This window comes from Typopeltis vanoorti, chromosome 8 (genome assembly GCF_054136105.1).
Source record: "Typopeltis vanoorti isolate ZY-2024b chromosome 8, IOZ_Tvanoo_1.0, whole genome shotgun sequence".
Taxonomy (NCBI): Eukaryota; Metazoa; Arthropoda; class Arachnida; order Uropygi; family Thelyphonidae; genus Typopeltis; species Typopeltis vanoorti.
Window position 1 is genome coordinate 4090740 of NC_143556.1, and position 21934 is coordinate 4112673.

Sequence of the window (21934 nt, forward strand, 5' to 3'; positions counted from 1 at the left end):
AATGACCACATATCATTATCAAAAATATGGGAAAGTTTGATCCGAATAACATTTTTTTTTCTTTAATTAATACTTTCCAGATACTAGATCTGTCTAAAGATATCTATAACATGATTTTATAAATTAAATTTTTAGTATGACATTGTAAATTTATACATGTAACATATGTCTGCATATGTTTACCTTTCTTCAGTGAAATGATATTGTGATTGACAATGTAACTTCATGAGGCTCGTTCTAATTTTCATTGATCAATTGTTTGTATTCTACCTTGTAAAAGACTGTTTCCTGTCAAGCCACTGATGATAGTTTATTTTCAAACTGAAATATCTGGCAATATATTAAATATACTTTTCTTGTGTTAATGTGTTGATAATTCTTAATGATATTCTAAGGATAATAGGATACCTCATCACACTAGAATAGGCACATTCATTAATAACAATGGCCTCATTCAAAATGTGGAAAGTTTTCAATCAACTAGCAAAAGGCAAATGGCACCCTAATCAAGAAAGGAGAGTCAAAAAGAGAAATGGGAAAAATTATAGGCCTGTAATTTTTAAAATCTGCACAAGGTAAAATAATGGAGTTTGTTGTTATAGATAGTATACAAAAGGTATTTAGTTATAAAAGAAAGTATATGCAAATCATAACATGACTTTTTTAAGAGTAAAACCTGTTTAACAAACTTAATTAATACTAATGGTGAGTTAGCCGATCTCATACGGAGGTAGCAGGGTTTTTTCTCCCGGAAACTCGGGTTTTTCATCCCGCATACATACAAATCGGCCCTTCAGAACACACGCAATTTACAGACAAAAATTACTAGTTGTGGTGGTGTTGGAGGTGGGCGGTAGATGGCGTTGATTCGTAGTAGAGGTAAGGTGTAGAGAGAGTTGAAGATGTCCTCCCGCGATGTGTCTTCGGACTCCTTGGAGGTATCAGGAATAATAATAATAATAATAATGCTCTTATAAAAGAATTACATGTTACAGACAATTATAGCTGTTTGGGCCTTCCACAGAGTCATAAGACATCATATGAGGTTCATCTTGGACAACAAAAAAGTCCATATTGCTTCTTAAATTCATTTTTGCATTTTTGCCATCCTCTTAGGCATTATATTCCATGCAAAAAAAAAACTGCATCTTACCCTTATATACTCCTTCCTTTGACAACTTCAAGGATAGTCTATTGTCCTTGTTCCTTCTTCATGTTCAACAATATGAAAATATCCCCCTGGCATAAATCCAATAAATACCTCTCATCAACTTAAATGTCCCAATTATATTACTTCTTTGTCTTCTATCCACCAGACGTGAGCTTACATGCCTTTGGTCTATCTGCATTATCACATTCTGTAGTTCCAATATTATTTTTATTTGCCTTTGTACCTGCTCCTAACTAACATCATTCCTTCAAATCCTGGTGAACACATCTGAGCAGAGTAATCCAAATGTGCTCTAATCAAAACTAGTTAAGGAAATATTATTATTATTATTTCGGGCAACTCCAAGGAGTCGATAGACTCATCGAGGGAGGCCCTAACATCATGTCAAGAACAACTATTCGACATTCACACATATCTATCATACCTCACCTTTAACTCATTCATGGTCATAGCACCCAAAACAGACTCTGGCAGCTTATTCCACTCATTCACCACTCTCCAAGTAAAAAACCTAGCTCTAACACCCCTGCTAACCACATTCTTGCCCAGCTTCCATGTATGGCCCCTAGTCCTCCCACCACCAGTCCTATTCTCAAAAATATCTTCTGGATTAATCTTATAGAAACCCTTCCATAATTTGAATGTCTCAATCATATCACCCCTTTTCCACCTATCAACCAATTTTTGCAACCCACAAATCTTTAACCTGTTCTCATAAGTTTCATTCCACAGACCTGTTATCATCTTGGTCACTTGGATCCTCTCCACATCAAGAAGAAACCCTGGCACACATATCTGGCACAGTAGTCTAGATGGAGTCTTATCAAGGCTCGATACAGAGGAACAACAACTTGTTTATCTCTGCTTGTTAGAGTATTTTTCAGAAGCCAAGCGATTTGATGAGCTGATTTAGCCAATTTTGCGATGTGTCCCCTAAACTTACTTCAACTCCCTATCCAACAACACTCCCAAATCCCTGATCTCATCAATCTCCTGGAGTACGGTTCCACCAATGTGATATACTGCTGCGAATCTTTTCACCCCAAAACCTTACACTTTACCACATTAAATTGACATCCATTTTCCTTAGCCCAGTCCTCCAAACTATCCATTTCATCTTGCAAAATTTTGATATCCTGTACACTCATAATTGCTCTACCTAACTTTGCATCATCAGCAAACAAGTGAACACTTCCTCTCAGATCCTTTCCTATATCATTAATGAAAAAATTGAAAAGTAGTGGTCCAAGAACAGAACCCTGCGGCACACCACTAGTCACAAGCCATCTTTTGGACTCAACTCCTGAATAAACCACTCTCTGGTATCTCTCCATCAATCACCCTCCTATCCATCTCACCAACCCTATATCCATCCCAATCTGCTCCAGTTTACTGATTAGAGTTCCATGTGGTATCCTGTCAAAGGCCTTGGCAAGGTCCAGTAGAATCACTGTAAACCCATTACCCTTATCAAGTTCAGCTGTCACTTTGTTATAAAATGTGAGCAAGTCACTGAGGCATGATCTACCCCTCACAAAACCATGTTGTTCCCCCATACAGTATTCCATCTCTTGACTAATTTCTCCAAGACCTTTACAACGATTCCTGATATGCTAATCAGTCGGTAATTTACAACAGCAGTCTTGGAACCTCCTTTATGCAGTGGAACTATTTTCCCCTCTTTCCACCCACTCAGGACTAACCCAGTCCCGAGACTCAAATTAAACAAAATGGTCAAGGGTACTGACAATTCTTTAGCTGCTTCACATACGACACGAGCTGGTATGCCATCCAATCCCACAGATGTATTGACATTGAGGTTTTGCAATAGACTACTCACCTCCACTTCATCCACCACAATTCCCGTATAATCTATTAGTTCATTCATTTCTGCAATGTCACCACATGGATGATATATTCTAGCAAAGTGCTTGCTCAGTAATTCAACTATATCAAATGATTCGGTTACCTTCCCACCATCGGCATTCTTTAAAATCATTCTGCCATATACATTTTTTCTTTTACTTGCAACATATTGAAAAAACTGTTTGAGATTCTCTTTAGCCTGCATGGCCAATGTTCTTTCATAATCCTTTTTTGCTTTTCTTGCCACACTTATTGCCCTTCTGGCCTGCGCTTTATACCATTCATGTCCCTGCCAGTCACCTTTCTCCTTAAATTCCCTCCATAGTTGTTTCTTTTTTTGCAGCTCAGGCTTAATGTGTTGTTCATCCATTTAACCCTTACTTGATTTATTATTCAGACTCTAGGTATAGTCAGCCATTGCTTCATGCAAACACTTCTTAACTGCCTCCCATGCACTATCAACTTCTAGCCCTTGCAGTTGTACATGCCATGGCACTGAACCAATCAAACTCCTAAGCTTGTCATACTTACCAGCTCAATAATTCCTGTCTTAATTGTAAATTCTACACCTTTAGCCATCTCCCAAGTCAAGACCCTATGATCTCTCTCACCAATTGGTGGCAACGTGGTCATATTCGTTACAGCCAAATTCTCAGATGCAATTACTAGGTCAAGCACTCTCTGACTCCTAGTATTTTCCATTACATGCTGTCGCAGATAGTTATCCCTTGATAACCACACAAAATCCAATTCCTTCCTCCCATGTGTCCTCTGCTCCTTCCAATCAATGTTACCTTAGTTGAAATCTCCCATAATAATTACCCTCCTTCCACTCATTTCTTCTATTTGCTTATGCATACTATCTCCACCATCTATTCCATCACCTGGTCTATAGCCTCAAATGTGCTATAGACCAGGTGATGGTCTATATCACATAGACCATCACCTCAAATAGTCACATTTGAGGCACCAAATAGCCTCAAATGTGCTCTTTTCTCTATCCTGCAGTTCCACTTCTATTCTCCTTGGCTGTAGCTCATCAGCTATCATCAATAACGCTCCTCACCCCATTTTATTCTCCCTGTCACTCCTGAACAACCATACCCCCTCACATTCAATCCCACTAGCTGTGTCTTCTTCTGTCAGCCATGTTTCACTAATGCCAATAACCTGTGGTCTGGAAGTACCAACCAAGGCCAAAAATTCTTCCTTCTTGTTCCTAATACTTCTGGCATTAGTATACATGAATTGCAGAAGCCAATTTGCTCCATCCCTATTTTGATGCCCTATGCTGACTATCCCATTCTGATTCGTGGTCTTTCCTACTCGCTTAGGCATATTACACACCTTCACACACATACCAATTAAGCAATCACATTAAGCAATTTTTTCATATAGGTTCACACAAGAATTGATGCAACTGTAAATGAAGCCAATAATCACAGTTAGCGAAATTAAAAATATTTTAATTACTAGAAGTAATGCAAGGAAAAAAAACTGCAAAACTTAAAATTCCTAATATAATGGAAATCCCATTATCCTATCTGTGCTGGTCAATGTCATTAAAAGTATTGCAGAAGTCGTGGTTAACCCTAGCAATATGTTCCTGTCTATTCTAAATGTTACCTAATTTCTATTTTATGTATCATTACTCCATGATCCCTTCATCTTCATCATCACAAACCATGAGCTCACTGCCTGTTGGTGTTCGATGCCTCCATCACTATCTTCTTCCAACTTTCTTTGTCCAGTGCACAGTGTCGCAGTTTCTGTACATCTATTCAACACCAGTCCTTTATATTGTCTATCCATTCTCTGTATGGTCTACTTTTTCTTTTTAAACCATCCAAAATACCAAACATATATGTCTTAATCATCCGGTCCTCACTCATTCTACAGATGTGTCCAAATAATTGCAGCTTCCATTTTATAATCTTCTGCATTAGATTCTCTTTTGGTTGTATCTTCCGATAGAGCTCTCCATTTGTGATTTTCTGTACCCATCCTATTCTTACAATCTTCCTGTAACAAGTTCTTTCAAATACCAAAATTATTTTTCTCGATTCCTTATTATTTCTTTTTTACAGTCCAAATCATACGTCATTTTACTTCCCAAATATATGAATTGTTCTACATTTTCTATATCAATTCCATCCACTTGTATCTTTTGTTTCATGTTCTTCTCACCAAATACCATTGTCTTTGTTTTTTCCAAGTTCATAACAAGTCCAAATCTCTTCCCTTCCCTTCCTCATTTAACAGTTTCATCAGTGTTTTTGTAGTTCTCTTTCATCTTCTTCAATAATAACAATGTTATCTGCAAATCTCAAATTGTTAATTCCCATTCCGCGTACAGATATTCCTTTTGCATCTTCCTTCAGTTTGTCCACTGCTCTTTCTAAATGTGTGATGAAAATGCTTGGTGATATTGGGTCCCCCTGTCTAGTACCTCTGCTTGTTCTAAACCATTTCTCCAAATCATCACTTATTCTAACTGCTGCAACTGCATTCTGATAAACATCTTTTAATATAGCTATTAGTTTTTTTATCAATTCCATAGGATTCCAGAACTGTTAATGTCACTTTCCGGTCAATACTGTCAAATGCTTTCTGAACATCCACAAAGCAAGTATATATCATCATCATCATCATCATCAAATTCCTGCCATGTACCCTCAAGGGGTGTACAGGATATGACAGTACTACATGAAAAAATTACATCATCACTAACTTCCTATCTACAATTTTCCTCCAAATCAGTCTGTTACTTGTCAAGACTCCAACATTATCAGATCTTATATTTCTATCGTCTAAGGCACTTTGTACCGTATCAATCCACCTGTATCTTGGTCTTCCTCTGGGTCGTTTTCCTGCCAACCTGGCAGAGAACACTTGTTTTGCTAATCTTTCCTCTCCCATTCTATTTAAGTGACCATACCATCTGAGATTAGCTCTGCTAACGCATTCCTGGATGGGATGCTGACAATGTCAAGTTCTTTCCTAATATCCTCATTTTTAATATGATATTGCCATTGATGCCATCTGTTCACGCCTTTAATCTTTCTCAGGACTCTCATATCTGCGGTCTCTAGTCTTTGGAAAAGTGTTTTACTTCTGACCCAGCTCTCAGATCCATAAGTTAAAATTGGTTTGTACACAGTCTTGTATACAGCTAATTTAGTGTTCCGACTAATTTCTTTCTTATTCCATATGAATTTATTCAATTGACTTCCCACGATACCAGCTTTGCTGATTCTGTTGTCTATTTCTATATTTAGTTTACCATCTTCAGTAAAAATTGTGCCTAAGTAGCTGAAATGTTTTACTTGTTCCACCGGTTCTCCATTCACAACACAGTTGACATTTTCAATGATTCTGCCTATTTTCATTGTCTTTGTCTTCTTATTGCTGACCTTCATACCATATCTATTACAACAGCTATTCAATTTAGTCAGAGAATCTTGCAGACTTGTAGCGGATTTATTTAGAAGTATAACATCATCCGCATAAAGCAAAGAGCTGACATTAACATCTCCAATTTTGATATCAGGTTTAATACCACATTCCTTCATAATGTGATCCATATAGATAATGAATAACAGAGGGGATAATGTACATCATTGTCTCACACCAGATTTAACATTAAACCATCTTCCTGTACTTCCTTCAATTCTAACTGCTGACTCACAACTCAAATAAAGACTAAGTATTGCTTGATATAATGCCCCATTGACACCATATAACTGCAGCGTATTGAATAGCTTCTCTCTTGGCACCTTGTCATATGCCTTTTCCAAATCGACAAAACTTAAATACAGATCTTTGTTATATTCCCATGCTTTCTCGACTATTTGTCGTAAAGTGAAGATCTGATCCTGACAGCCTCTATTTGGCCTGAATCCAGCTTGTTCTTCACCAAGCTTTTCTTCCACAATTCTTCTCAACCGTTTCTCAAGTATACTTGCATAGATCTTGCCAGGAACACTCAGTAGGGAAATACCTCTGTAATTCTCACATTCAGTTTTATTTCCCTTTTTATATATGGGTACTATGAGAGCTCTACTCCAATCATCGGGAATTCGTCCCTCTGTCCAGGCTTTCTGAACTATGCAGTGCAGCCACTGTAAGACTCTTATACCACCATACTTCAGCATTTCTGGTCGAATATCATCTACTCCTGCTGCCTTTCCACATTTCAAGCCTTTGATGGCTTTTTCTACTTCAAGTATGGATATGTATTCCTGACTGAATGCCTGGTCAGTGTTTTTTATCACTGTGCTGTCATCACTACTTGTTTCATTTAGCAGTTTTTCAAAGTAATTACTCCATACTTCAAGGATATCTTTTTCTCCTGTTTTCATTTCACCTTTATCATCTCTAATTCCTTTTACAGCACTCTTTCCTCCATTCCTAAGCTTCTTCAACAACCTCCAGAATATTTTGCCACCTTCTTGATATTTATTTTCTATATTCTTGCCAAAGTCCTCCCATGACTTTTGTTTAGCTAGTTTTACACACTGTTTAGCTTTCTTACATTTGTCTCTGTATTCTGTAAGAGTAAAAGCTGACTTATTTGCCAGGAACTTTTGATATGCTTTCTTCTTTTCCTTCACTGCCTCTTTAACTTCCTGTGTCCACCAGGGAGTTCTGATTTTTTTATCCTTGCACACAACCTCACCACATGCCTCTCTGGCAGAATCAATCAATGTTTCCTTCAGAGTTTGCCACTGAATCTCCAAGGCTTGATTCCTGTTCTCAAACTCTTTCATTTTCTTTTCAATAATATTTCTGTATTTTAGTCTACAGTTCACATCTGAGAGCTGCTCAACTTTTATTCGCTTTAAAACTTTCTTACATGTTATTCTTTTCAATATGAAATTCAATTTTATCCTGCTCAATACTAAATAGTGATCACTTCCAATTTCAAATCCTCTGTACACTCTGGTGTCCTGCACCAGGGAGAAAACATCACTATCAACAATAACATAGTCAATGAGACTTTTCTTATTCCTAGCCTCTTCTCTCCATGTGAATTTGTGCACATTTTTATGTTGGAACATGGTGTTAGTAATAACCAGTCCATGTCCTGAGTAGAAATCCAACAGATATTTGCCGTTATTATTAGCTTTGCTCTTTTCTCCAAATTTTCCCAAAATATTTTTGTATGTCTCACAATCATTTCCTACTCTACTATTTAGATCCCCAACAAGGACCAACTTTTCCTTTTTCATTGTGTCAGTTGCTTTTTCTAAAGCCTCAAAAAATTCCTCCACTTCTACCTTAGTAGAACCTTCTGTGGGACCATAGGCACAAATAAGTCTCATTGTCCAGTTCCCCATTCTCATATTTGCCCACATTACTCTACTTGAGACTGACTGCCATTCAAGAAGATTAGCCTCGTATTTTGTGTTGAATACTATGGCTACTCCTTCTTTTCCTTGATTGTCATTGCCTGAATATAACATTTTGTATTTATTGCTCAGAAAGATCTCACCAGTTTTGGTCTTTTTTGTTTCAGTCACCCCTATTATGTCGATCTGGTACTTATCTAATTCCTCAGCTAGCTCCATTTCTTTGCCATTCAGGCTTCTTACATTGATAGTACCGATCTTTAACTCTGGTGATGTTGAGTTGGGGTTTGTTTTCAGATTTGTTCCAGTAGCTGACTTTTCGCTGTTCGCCCTGGTTCCCTGGCGAAAACAACGGGGGCCTTGTTTAACCGGGCGACGCCCCAGCCGGCATGAAATTTTGTCATGTTGTACCATCATTTTTTATTTTGGTTTAACCAATAAGAATACAATTTGGTCGGCTAAATCCCAAATTGCCAGCCCATCCTCGTTCGTTCAGTATCAAAGTAGATACCCAACAGGGTGCACCACGAGAAGGTGAGGATTGGACATTAGGTCAGAAGCCCTGGTCGGTTCTCCGCATTCCTTTAAAGGCTATGTGGAGGTCTCCTCTCAGTATATATGTATATATGTTTTTGTTTTTTCTCCTAGCTTTCTCTGCTATTAACCTCATTGTCAAAATCTGCTGAATTGTAGTTCTATCCTTCCTAAATCCTGCTTGCTCATCTACAAGGTATGCTTCCAATTGTGTTCTCAATCTTTCTGTCAATATCATCATCATCACTTTACCAAGGTGACTTGTCAAGCCAATTGTTCTATAATTTTTACATTCTAGCTTATTTCCTTTCTTGTATAATTTCATTAATATTGATTTCACCCAAATCAATCTCTGGCATTTTCCCTTCTTTCCATACCATATTACATAGTTGGTGCATTTCTGTAACCATACTTTCACCAGCATATTTAATCATTTCTCCAGTGATGTTATCGTTACCAGGACTCTTGTTATGTTTTTGAAGTCCTATTGCTTTTTCCACCTCTCCTCTTAAAATGCCCATATCATGCTCATTATCTGGTGGTGATATCTGCTTCAATTCTTCAGTCAGTTTCCCAATGCTATCTAAATCTAGTTTTTCTTCATATAACTCACTACAGTATCTTGCCCGCTGCTGTACAATTTTTTTCTTTATTCATCAATACTTTGCCTTTTTCATCTTTAATTGTGGTATGTTTTGGTTGCCACTTTCTATTAATGGTTCTGATCATTTTGTATACATCCCTTGTTTTATGCTCTCCATAGCACTGATCTATATTCTTGCATTGGGCTTCTAACCATTTCATCTTATCCATTCTGACTGCTTTTTTCACCTCATTACACTTTCTTCTATATTGCTCCTCTATTTGTTCTGATGTATCCCTTCTTATCTTCAACATTCTTTTCTCCTGTACTAACTTCAGTGTTTCTTGTCTAATCCATTTCTTCTTGATCTTCTCTTCTTCTAGTACTGTTCCCTCAACTGCATCTTCTATCGCCTTCATTACTCTTTTCACTCTTAGATTCGAGTTTTATTTCTTTCTACACACTTTAAATTTTCTCTTCTAACACTGTTCTGTACCTTCTAACACTGTTCTGTACCTTCTACCTATTTCTGCTTCACTTATTCTTGCTGTATGTTTTATATTCTGATGTTGGGGTTTATATTTCTTTTTTTAATTTCAACTTGATGTTTGCAATCACTAAACTATGGTCCGAGTCTATATCTGCTCCTTAAAAAGTTCGACACTGCTGTACTGTTGTTATCCATCTTCTTTTAATCATATCAATCATGTTCCTGGTTTTCCCATCATTTGATCACCACGTCCATTTTCTATACTCCTCTTGTTGGAATCCTGTGTTACAGACTGTGTACTTTTTTAAAGTCTTGGCTATTTTTTCTGATGTGCTATGGATGTAGGGTATGGTGATGGCATTTTTGAACACCTTCTGAAGAGATGGCTGGGGAATGAGGAGGAACTGATTATCCAAGATCCCTTGCTAAAACTTAAAGGATGCAACCTCCATATGTATATCATATTTAACCATGTTAAATTGAAATATCCATTCATTTGCCCAGGTTATTCAAAATCCTTCTGAATGTGAACAACACATCTGTGTGTTGAGGCTTAAGTGCTGTGAGGACATCATGTTGGAGGCTTAATGGAATGTATACAGCACTCGAAAAGGATTAAAACAGATTTAATACTTCCAATATTTCTTCTCAGTCACTGAGACATCTTCAGGGATTACAAAAAACTAATGTAACATATACTCAAATACCACACAACACTTAGCTAACCACATGGGTGACTATTAGGTGGCCTATTATTTTTCTTGTGATTGTATGATTGGTGTTTTATGTTTTCTCTTGGCATGTAATTTTTTTTTATTTATTTAATAAATATTTCTTTTTCTTGTCTTTCATGATTAATGAAGAAATTTTAAGCAATTAAAAAAAAAAATACAGAGAAGACATACTAGATGAGGTAAATGAAAAATGATATAATTTGTCAAATTTAATCCACTTTCAGTGCCTTGATTTTTATATCAATACTGTGACATACTGTAAAAAAAAAAAGCTCTTCAATTTCATAAAAGCTTAACTAATATCTGCATTCCAAACTCACCAACACTTAGATGAAAATTTGTCTCTAAAAACCACCAGTCAAGCAATATTTATATATGGTTCCCAGACAAGGAACTTCCCTAACTCAACATGCAATTCACAGCATCCTTCTGGTCAATGTTAGGATATATGCAACAAGATCATATCCTCAATGATGTCACATTCTTGAAGAAAGCCAGCAAAGACCTCTAATAGAAACAATTCGGTAAAGGAAACATCAGTAAACAAAAGATCAAACTGGTCTGGCTAGTAAATGCCTAGCTCTGACTCTAACCAATGAAACCTCATTAACAGTCATCCAGAGGGCACTTAGTGTACAAGAAAGCAGGTACCTAACTTAGAGAAATCAAGGTTTTGACTATCTGGTGCTGACTAGCAGTAGAACCAAAGAGAATCAGCCTGTCATAATCCAGGCAGAGAAATGGGAGATTCTTTTCATACTGTTTAGCAACAGAATTCTGCTGAACCCTAATAATTTTGAAACCCAAGTTGGTGGCAGGTTTATGCCCCAGGCCACTTCAAGAAAACTGGTTTGGGGCATAATTCTTTTTGTAACATAGGGCAACATGCATGTCCTGAACAACTGCTGTGCATTACATAATAACACACAGGGTATTCCATATTTGTAGCAAGGTCAAACAATCTTATTATGTAATAACTAGTCACAATGATACTTGTGCAGATACTTTTGTTTACATACAAAAACTTCACTCCATGCCACTTCTGGGAACTGCTAATATCTTTAGTTTCCTGGAACCAAGTAACAAATCAGCACTCCTCGGGGTGTCTTCCATGGTTTAAGTTGCCATTGATATCAAATGCTATAAGCTAGGCATATGCCACAAAACACAATAGCATTTTCTTGTCTACTGAAATTAAAGTGGGTATACAATCAACTTTTAGCATGCCAAAAAAATAATAGCCCTATTTTTAACAAATGTCGAAAACATAATAAAATGGAATTGTTTCATTTCATTCCAATTCATTAACAATGTTGTAAAATTTCGTTAGAAGGAGAAAAAATATGTATTTAAATAAAGCACAGTAAAAACCCTTCTTTCTCTGGTTTTACAAAATTCTTTAAAAAGGTATTGGAATAATAACACTTGTTTATTCAAGATATTTGTGTGGGATCGCTTCAGTTTTAACTTGAGGCCTGAAATGGTTTGGAAAAATACTGTTTCCAGAATATCCAACCACAACTTTTCATGAGTGAGATTCACATATGTAAACATAAACAGAAATTTTCCTCTCCTGGTTTTACTCCAAAGTACAATCTAATTATCTATTCTGTACGCTAATAATATATTTCATATTTTCAGTAAACATTAAATAAAATGGTATATATAATTTCATTAAATTCTATGTAATGTTTACAGGGGGAAAAAATGCATTACACTGCCATTTGGGTGGTGGAGAGTTGAACATTATACTTGAATCACTTGTCAAACAGAAAAGATTTCTTCATAAAATCAGGAATATTTTAATATGAGCATTTTCCGTGGAAACTTTCATCGCAAGACAAGGTTTTTTCAGCATGTAAAACAGTCGAAGAAAAAGTGCGATTAAAACAAAAATGTTTCGTAGGTGCATTGCGTGAGCCATCCGCAGTAAACCTTGCCGCTTTCAGTGTCGTTAGCAATGCTTTTTTTTTTTATTTCCCTGACTTATTGTAACCAAGTTTGTATTGCATGTCCACAGAGGATGGTGCATCAGTATACACCAAAAAAATCTTTAAAAAATAAATTAATAATAATAAATCCAACAAAACCTAGGCTCAGAAAACTCATTAATAAAAAGAATGGTAAATCACTACAGTTCGTGAAGAGTATGCTAACATATTCTTAAAACATTGATATCAAATGCTATAAGCTGGGCATATGCCACAAAACACAATACCATTTTCTTGTCTACTGAAATTAAAGTGGGTATACAATCAACTTTCAGCATGCCAAAAAATAACAGCCCTATTTTTAACGAATGTCGAAAACAAAAATAATAAAAGTCGTAAAGGGAAGTGTTTCATTTCATTCCAATTCAATAACAATGTTGTAAAATTTCGTTATAAACCCTTCTTTCTTTGGTTTTACAAAATTCTTTAAGGTATTGGAATGATAACACTTGTTCATTCAAGATATTTGTACTTCAATGTGTGACGTCAATATGCCATATTATTACTTCACATATAACGGGAAAAATAAGTAAATAACAATTGAGAATCTTGAAATTTTCATCAAAGTATAACTTTTTTTTTTTCCTTCTCTCGTTGTTTATTTCTAAGTTGAAGGAACACCCACGAAAACTTACTTTTATCCGTGAAATAAAAAGACACTGGCGAGTCTAAAGTATTTCTTTCAAGGATGCCGTTTTTAACGTAATCAATCAGCTGTTCAAGAATTCAGGTATGTCTTCAAGGAAATCAACCAGCAGTGGGATTTACGGTATCTGTCAAAGATGGCTGACAAGTTAACTAACAATATCTTAAAAGCATCCTACTTATTTCTATAAAACCACACGCTATCACTTCGTATCTTTTGAGGAACTGAAGTATAACAAATACCGTGACTTTGTTATTTTATTTTTTATTTTTTAATTTATCCATATGCACTCAATTTTAAAGCACTAGGAAACCAAACCTTCTATCCAGTCAACGATATCGCGCCACCTACCGGATTAATATGAAATGAAAATTGAAGTAAGAGCGACAAGCCAGAAGACAAAAAAACATTATTAAATGAAAAAATGCTTGTGTTACCTTGTGGCAATTTCAAAAACGTTATAGGTTTCTTGCTAGGCCTCGACTAAAGGAAGATTTTTCTAAGGGTTACTCGCTCTGTGGCACAAGCAAGTAGATTTTTTCCCTAGGAAATCTGAGTTTTTTGAACTGAGCCATAGAACTTATACTGTATGCGATAATACCTCTGATAAGGTGTCGGAACACGAGATGGCGACATCCGATGCGTTAATAATCATCTGTTAAGCTATTGGTACGGCCAAGAGTGGAATTAGCTATTTCCAGTTTTTCTAAGATTAATTAGTACTAAGAGAACTCCAGTTACTTACGTTTCGGGAATAAAAAGAAGTTAGATGATTTTTTTTTTTGAGGAATGGTTTCATTGCCGGCTTGGTTGACCAAGTGCTTAGCGTATCCTCACTCCAGCCAAAAGGCTGGGGTTTGAATCCTGCCGTGGGCATGGATGCTTGTGATTGTCTGTGAAAATAGTAGTGGAGGACAGTAGATGTCGTTGGTGTAGATAATGCGGTTGGTGAATGGCGGTGGAGACGGAGAGTTCTAGAGTAGATGTCCTCTCTCGATGAGTCTTGGACTCCAGGGGAGTCCAAGACTCATCGAGAATAGTAATAGTAATAGAATAAAAGGCATGTAGGTGAGTCAAAACAGTATCATGCAATGATACCCCCTTCGCGAGCTAACGTTTTACTAACAGATACGCTCTGTTTTTTTGTTTTAACAGTACTCTGTTTTTTTGTTTTAACATTTTTTTTTCTATTCACCTCATCGTCCGATTTGGCATTTGGTGAAAACTGCTGCGTTGTTAATTAACATCCTGTTGTGAAAGTTAGTCATCTCCAGCATAGGCAATTTTTTTTATCCAGAAAACGTAGTTTTTTCCTCCAGTAAACTTCAGAAAATCAACTTTAGAACCCACACTATTTTTAGACAGTAAACAGTGTTAGGATTAGGGATTACGAGATGGCGATATTTGTTAGCCGCCTCTCTTCACTGGATACCGTGCATATTAGTGATTTTCGTAGGCCAGCTATCTCTGATTAGCTATTGGTGGAGAATGAACTTCCAATGAATCTCCGAACGTTAGATAGAGTTAAAACGCACTTCCTACTCCGTACATGGGAATAAAAGACGTTAGACGATTTTTTTTAATAGGAGTCGTTAGAGACATCCAGGAAATCAACAGCTAATTGAGGAAGGACATACATGCATAACCAATAAAAATTATTATTGATACTGTTGTTGTTGTAGTACAGATCATGGAGTCCATGGAGTCCAAAGACGAGAACATCCAAACTATCCACACAATTTATCATATCTCCTTGAACTTCTTAACAAACAAGCGCTGACAACTGAAATTGACAACTAATTCATTCACAAATTTCTCAATGAAAAACATAGTCTTCATATTCCTACTGACTCAACTCTAGCAGAATCGTAAAATATTTCCGCCGCATTAACCCTATAAAAATCCTTTAAGTATGTTAAATGCTTCCATCATATTCCCTCTTTTTGCCTATCTACTAACTATTGCACTCACATATCCTCAATCTGTCCTCATAGAGAACGTTCCACAGACTACTCACTATCTTGATCGCTCACGATTGAATCCTCTCCATCATTTTCTCATTCCCAAGAAATACATAAGATCAGACCCAAGTACAGCAATACAGCCATGGACATCTCAGGGCATGATTAAGAGGCGTAACAACTTCCTTATCACTACTTGTTAGTGTATTCTTCAACAACTAAGTAATCTTATGCTCAACCTCAGCAATATGTCGCCCACATATCTAAGCCAAATTCTTGGTTTTAAACTAGAAGAGAAGATTGCCTTTTGTTCAAAATCCTCGAAAAAAATGTTCGCTAATATAGAAGAGAGCGGGCTTCCCATTGCTAATCTTTTGACTTGTTTACAAAGTTTACTTTCAAATTCAAAATAGCCAGAGTTTACACAGTGAGATAGTAGAGAGAACATTTTATTTGAAATTTTGTTCTTTAAAATATGGAGAACTTCTTGTGTCGGAATGTTGGTAAAGAGTGCTACCACCTCAAAGCTCACCATGATGTCAGAAGACTTGAGTTTGAAGTCCTTGATTTTAGAGACAAAATTTGTTGAGTTTTTAATATAAGGAGAAAATTTTACCACATAAGCTTTTAACGATGACGCCAGATATTTAGATAATCTGTACGTGGGTGAGTCAATGCTCTCTACTATAGGTCTCAGTGGGTAGGTTTCTTTATGTACCTTAGGCAGACCATATAGCCTTGGAATGAGTGGGTGTAAAGAACAGATGGAAAGCCGTGTATTTCATGGAATTTTTGTTGTCTATTGGGAGATTATTGGTTCTATTGTGTATGTCTTTTGTGGGATACTTCTCAATTTCCGAATAACTGTCCTACTCTGGCAATGTTAAGATTTTTTTCTCGATAGTCTATTTTATCTAGAACTACAGTTGCATTCCCCTTATCACCTTTTAAGATGACGATGTCCTTGTTATTCCTTAGATTTTTAATTGCAAGTCTTTCACCAGGGGATATATTATCAGAAGGAGGTTTTGCATTGTTGATTGCAAGGATTGCTTCTATGCGAAGTAAACTCGTGTCTGCGGTAGGAAGTAGCGAAGCTTCTTTCTCTGTCTTAGTCAAAGGTAGTTCTTTGGGAATGCATTTGGTGCCAGAACAAAATTAAGACCCTTTGCGAGAATTTGTTCTTCATCGGGACTTAGAACGTATCACGATTTGTTAATCACCAAATTTTTAAGTCTGTTATGACAATTATTTACAGTAGATCGTTCTTGTGTTGACTTGAGTAAGTTGAACTTTCTGATGAGCTTGTGTTTGTTTAAGTTTGGAGATTGTAATGAGCGGTGTGTACTTAATTCTTTAATATAATTCCAAGGTGCATGGTCTGAGCAGGCTGATAATTGGTTTTCTAATGATGTTTTTTCTGTGAAAAGAAAAGATAAATTGCGTTTTGTATCGCAAATCCTCTCCGTTAAAAGATCTAGTTTTGCTTTAGTGTAAATTCGGTAGGCTTTTTCTGTATTACACTCTTCTTTAAATTGTAGGAACTTCGGAATAATTGAGGAAAACTTACATCTTTTCAAGAAGATAAGTCTGTTGATATTAATTCCAATGCTGTTGAGTGTCTTCTGATATGCTTTCGTTAGTGCACAATTACCCTCGTCAGATGGGAAATGATGACTACTAATATTAACTTGGAGTTGGGATATATTCATTTTTTATATAAACTGACTAAAAATCCGAGAATTATAACAAATTGAGATTTATTTGATACTCAACATATTTCTTCGGGATCGACTTCATCAGGCGTCAAGAACATAGAAAGCTATTAAAAGACACTGAAAAAGAAAACAATGAGACACTCTAAAGCTATAAATTCGACTGCAAATTACAGTTATTATGAACTTGAGCTATAGTCCGTGTTAAAGTTCTATTGTTGTACACCTGTGCGTGAGTGGTTCCGCGAGATCTCCAGTATCTGATAGTAGAGCTGAAAGAGTTAGGCAAATTATAGCTGAGATTATTGTTCATATGAAGAGGGTGCAATGTAATTTCTTTTGACTCGAAAATGCGGCGTTCTACCTCATCGTGGCAAATGTTCAGGTTTGAAGTTGTTGTCCAATTTACTTCATGTTGGCGACTTTCGTTATTTGTGTTTATTGAAAACAGGACATGGTCTGATAGGGCAGTAGCCCTGGACAGAAGGCTTGGTTTCATAGTGCTTTAAAATTGAGTGTAAGCAATGTCTTACAAAAGAACCAGGAACACCAGCGAGACATTGCTTACAAGAGAACCAGCTAAAGCCTGTGTAGCTCAGTGGATGTGGCGTTTACACACCACGGCGCTTGGCCGCACGAAGGAAGACTTGGTTTCGAGTCTAGTCGGCGACTAGAGGAAATTTTTCTACGCCTTTTTTCGGCCGGTTCCCGGATTAGTTGATCACTGGCAGTAGCAAACGGGTTTTTACTCCCGGAAACTCGCGTTTTCTGTCCCGTAATGAAAATCTACCCTAGAACCCACATTATTTCAGACATTAAATATATTGTGTTAGGGTCAGGGACCACGAGATGGCGGCACATTTGAGCCGTCTCTCTTCATTGTGTACCGCTTAATTAGTGATAGCCTTGGGCCATCTATCTCTGATTGGTACCAGTGGAGATTGAACTGCCCACTCAGTCTCCAAAAGTTAGATAGGGCTAAATGGCCTAGTCTACTCCTCGTATACTGGAATAAAAAGGCGTTAGCTGATTTAAAAAAAAAAAATATATATATATATATATATATATATATATATATATATATATATATATATATATATATATATATATATATATATATATATATATATATATATATATATATATATCGGTCTGTATAGTTATGCAGAATCTGATTACAGATTCTGCATAACTATACAGAATCTGATTACAGATTCTGCATAACTATACAGAATCTATATATGCTTGCAGACTAAACTTACAATGAGGAAAAGAAAAATATTTCTCTACTGATGCGGTATATAAGGAGCATGTTATAATTACAAAAATGAGAGACCGGAAATTTCCGCTGCTCCTCAAAATTTGCCGCTCTAGGCCCGGGCCTATACCTAAATACGCCACTGTGTCCGCATTCTTTCGGTTATTACCTAGCTCTCATGATCATAGGTGAGGATATAGTTAATTCCCGTTTCAATACTACCAAACGCCAAGCTCCAGCAATATTGCGCTTGTTGAGCCAATTCAAATATCAAGCTCTACCTCCCACTTTCCATCACTCTCGTGAATATGGACCCAAGGTATTTAAACTTTTCCACCTGCTTCAGTGGGACTCCACTCACTTGTGGAGTGCACTGGGATGGTTATTTTGAAACCACAAATGTTTCCGTTTTGGCCAAACTGATCTTCATTCCGGCTTCTGCACAAACAGCTACAAACCTATCCAGGGTCCGCTCGACGTCATCTGTGGCAGAGTTAAGCAGAACTAGGTCATCTGCAAAAAGCAGGTGTCCAATGCTACATCTTCCAATTCTGACACACTCACTGCCTCGGCTGTGCCTATCAATCCTAAATCCCTAGCTTCATCTATTTCCAGGAGTACAGTTCCATGAATTTGGTGAAACTGCAAAAAAACTACTTGCTTGTGTCACAGAGCGTGTAACACTTGGAAAAATTTTCCTTTAGTCGAGGCCTAGCAAGAAACTGCCACAAGGAAACACAAGCATTTTTTCATTTAATAATGTTTTTTCTCTTCTGGCTTGTCGCTCTTACTTCAACTTTCATTTCATATTAATCCAGTAGGTGGCGCAATATCATTGACTGGACAGAAGGCTTGGTTTCATAATGCTTTAAAATTGAGTGCATGTAGATAAATTAAAAAATAAAATAAAATAACAAAGTCACGGTATTTGTTATACTTCAGTTCCTCAAAATCAAAAGATACGAAGTGATAGCGTGTTGTTTTATAGAAATAAATAGGATACTTTTAAGATATTGTTAGTTAACTTGTCAGCCATCTTTGACAGATACTGTAAATCCCACATCTGGTTGATTTCCTTGAAGACATACCTGAATTCGTGAACAGCTGATTGATTACGTTAAAAACGACATCCTTGAAAGAAATACTTTATACTCGCCAGTGTCTTTTTATTGTAATCTATTTATCCCAAAATACATAACTTTACATTTCTCAACTTCCTTATCTCTAGCTTTTTAGTGGGTTCTTGAATAGCCAAGTGTTCTTATGAGCTAGCAAACATGCAATATTTCTCATAACTTCAACTCTCTGTCTATGACCAGAACTGAATCCCGATTTCATCTATCTCCTGAAGTAGAGTTCCATAAATGTGGTATACATCGATTTTTCTCAAAATGCATATCTTTATATTTCTCCACATTAACCACCCAACTGGCCACACCAATTAAATATAACAGAAATATATGCTTGGTATTCTTATCACTTTTTTCGAAAATATCCAATAGTTACGTTGAACCCATAGCACTTTGCGACCATGTAATTATGGACATATTACATGTCCAGGCAGGTACGCTGGTTAAACAGAAACCCATTATCTTAAGTCCATACTGACAGCCTATATAAATCATCCTACAGGCTCACCACATCGTCTTGATTACCTATTACTCTACCGAATTTTGCATCATCAACACACACAAAAGAATATTTTCTTTCAGATATTTCCTGTATGATTTATGTATAAATTAAACAAAAGTTTAATCATATCCATCCTCATTTGTTCTAATATGCATAACAGAGTTCCATGTGGTATTTGTCAGAGGCCTTCACAAAATCCAACATAATCATAGTGTATTGTTTACCTTTCTCCAGCTCAGTTCCCACCTATTGTAAAGAGTTAGTACATTACTTAGGCATAACTGACTTCAGAAAACCATGTTTCCCCTCATTGAAAATCATATTATTATCTACTCGTTTCTAAATTCTCTTTTTGACAAATTTTCTAGTATTTTTACCACCATTTCTGAGATGATTGGTGTACAATTTGCTACTACACTCTTAGAATCTTTATGTGAAGGAATTAATTAGCCATCTTTCCAATTCCTTGGAATTATATCAGAACTGAGAGTTAAATTAAAGTTAAATCGCGTCGCAAAATGTGTGCTGATATCCCATCTAACATCCTTTCCTAGTAGCTTTATGTCCTAACTCAGCTTCAAACCTACTCCTAATCTTGTCATAATCACCTGCTTTGCATTTCCAGATATATCCCATTCTTGACAGAAAAGTCTTCGTATTTTGCAATCTCCCAAGTCAAGATCGCATGATCACTTTCCCCAGTTAGAGGCCATGTGGTCTGCTTAGTTATGAATAGTTCTTCTGATCCTCTGAACAGGTTTAATACTCTTGCACCCTGAGTGCCCTCCATCACATAGTGTCTGGTGTAATCTCTCAGTTAATGTATAAGTTCACTTTTTTTCGTGCCATGTGAACTTTTTTCCCTGTTTCAATCTATATCACCATAGTTGATGTCCCCTAGCATTCAACCAGCATTCGTTGTACTAATTTACTAATGCATGTCTTCCAGATCATCATTGATTCAGTAGAGTTATTCTTTCATATTCATTCTTTCTTTTGTTTGCAGCATATCGATAGTATTCTTTGGGATTATCTTTAGCTTGCAGAGCCGTCTCTTTTCATACTAAGACTTAGCTTTCGTAAAACAGTTGTGAATCTTTTGTCCTGCTGCTTATAATTTCCATAACAGACATCATCCTTATGCATACGATATTCCTTCCACATCATCCTTTTCTTACGGATCACTTATTTGATAAGATTAGCCATCCGTTTGACTCCTACCATGTTTATTCTTCGAACTCTCAGGACACATTCTGATACTGCATCATTTACGTATTTTTAAATATTTCATGCACTGTCTATATATTTCCCATACACCAACCAATACCACTGAGGTGAACTCATTATTTTTCTCAGTTGATCATGATATCCTGAATCCATGGCCTATAGCAGTGGTGGCGAACCTATGGCATGCGTGTCAGAGGTGGCATGCCCGAGAATTTTGCTGGCACGTCAACGATTTACATGTGATACCTTTTATACGCTTATAAATTATTCAGCTTTTTTTTTTTTTACTTAAATTAAGGGGATATTAAATCCCACATAGTTTTAAAACCGAATAAGAAACTCAAAGATTGGAATCAGAAAGTTTCTTACCGAATATAGTAAACTATAAAGTATCGGCGACACTAGCGTTAGCCAATGCAAGTGATCCTAGTACAATACCGGGCAGCACATTGCAGAGGTGGAGGAAGTTCAGATCGCTATTCTTAGGTATTTTCCATAATGTAAAAACACATTTCCTAGGAAATGTATGCTGTTATTACATTATGGAGGGAGGTCACTACCCAGACCGGTTTCAGCCTTTTTTGAGGCTTCATCAGTGAGTAGCTAGACCTAATACCAAAGTGTATAGCGAAAAGAACTTATGTTCTCTGCGAACGAGTTTTCCAAACAGGTGTAACCGTTAGCTTTTTTTTTTTAATTGTTACAATACGTGCAAGTTAAATTTTATTTTACACGAGAGAGCAGTTATGATGACATGAATTTGATTGCTGAGGTA

General features: G+C 36.5%; 1 protein-coding gene across 1 annotated transcript in view; it reads right to left on the minus strand.

The window, feature by feature from the left end:
• Positions 1-13702, minus strand: part of LOC150103688 (ras-related protein Rab-14-like) — a 204360-nt gene extending 190658 nt beyond the window's left edge. The window contains exon 1 of the mRNA XM_090396494.1: positions 13356-13702. The gene's annotated coding sequence lies outside the window, so the exon portion shown is untranslated. The remainder of the gene's footprint in view (positions 1-13355) is intronic.
• Positions 13703-21934: the final 8232 nt, after the last annotated feature.